The sequence below is a fragment of the Sycon ciliatum genome, chromosome 2, assembly GCF_964019385.1.
Source record: "Sycon ciliatum chromosome 2, ocSycCili1.1, whole genome shotgun sequence".
Classification (NCBI taxonomy): Eukaryota; Metazoa; Porifera; class Calcarea; order Leucosolenida; family Sycettidae; genus Sycon; species Sycon ciliatum.
This window is the reverse complement of record NC_088644.1, coordinates 34,431,664-34,433,150: the sequence shown is the minus strand read 5'-3', so window position 1 is coordinate 34,433,150 and position 1,487 is coordinate 34,431,664.

The following is a 1,487-nucleotide window of genomic DNA, read 5'->3' as shown; positions in this document are numbered from 1 at the left end:
AAAAGACACCCACAGTAAGACTTTGGGCTTCATTCCTCTTCCCAAATCACACTCTTTTTGAATAAACCTGGACGACTTTAGTCAAATAACATGATCTTTTTTATATTTATATTTATTACAATATCTCAAGACTCGGTGGAAACACCGGCCAATGTTAAGAGAGTGGGTGATTGCCAACCACGGCGATAAATAAAAGTAAGTGGAGGGAAAAAGAAGGATATGAAATCAAAAGAAAGGACTCGTATGTCATATCGAATCAACTGCCTCTGACTCGTACAGATTCTGAGAATGAGCTCCGATCGCGGCTCGAACCCAGGCACAGGAGGTGGCCACGTGCTCGTTTACGGGTTGCTTAACCCGCTAGTGACGTTGCTGAGTATAGCGTCAATGTTGAGTGTTCTATTTATTTCCGAAATTGAATTGTCTTTTTGCTTTGACTCTTACTTCATGGTGTTGTGAATAAAACCGTTCTCAAGTAGTACAGGCATACTCAAGTCTATTGTAATCTACTCGGGAACCTTGATCTCCAGTTTGTGTCTGTATATTATTTCACTCTGTGTTTCCGGAACACGTTCAACCAGTTACACACAGACAGAAAAAAAACACACACGCACAGCAACGTAAGGCGCCGCAATTTAAATAAATAAGAATAAATGAGTCGCTTAGTAGTTTAAAAGACAGGTATGCAAATGAGGCACTCCTTTTGATCACGTCCGCAATTTTTCTTTTCCAAATTTCCATTGTAAACGATCAACTTGAGAAACGTGCGATATCGAAATGAATTGCGAAGGTAACGTGCTGAAGTTGAATCAAGTCTTCTTCTAGTTCGTTTACACGGACAGGGGGCCAACGATTTGGACTTTCGGAGGGGCTCAGGCCTTTCTTGTCACGCGCTTATCCTATTTTCTCCGATGAGTGGAAGCGAATAAACAGCCACTTCGTGCCAGATATATAGGCCGAGCTGTGCTGATGAAGTCAGTTCGACACCATCAACAAATTGTCATCGTGTACAAGTGCAAGACATTGATGATGTTGGCCACTGTGTATTTTTTGCTGCTAGTATCGAGTATACCTGGACGTGTATGGTCCAGCAACGTTAGCAGCAGTGGAACCAGAATGGGTTCCCCAGCACTCCAACAATCGGATGAGTGGACCAAGCGCCTGTGTAGCGCTCCCAAGGGATTGCCAGCCCGCACTCTGCCAAACAAACTTTGCTCGCTCAAGGACGTGGGAGAAGACATTCTGCTTCTCCTTGTCACAGTAATGCGCAGGGAGCTGGCCGGCTGTCCGAAAATATATGAACCGAGGCAGACTTGGAAGAATAATCTCTGGTGTGTTCTACTTGTGTCCGGCATCTTCCTGTTTGAGAACATGGAACATAAATACCTTAGCCCAACAGCGCGCAACAACGTTCGTCGTGTGGTGAAATCAAGTCAACGTCTTAATGCCACCGTTCGCCATTCCCGCAACATTATTGAGAAGTGCAA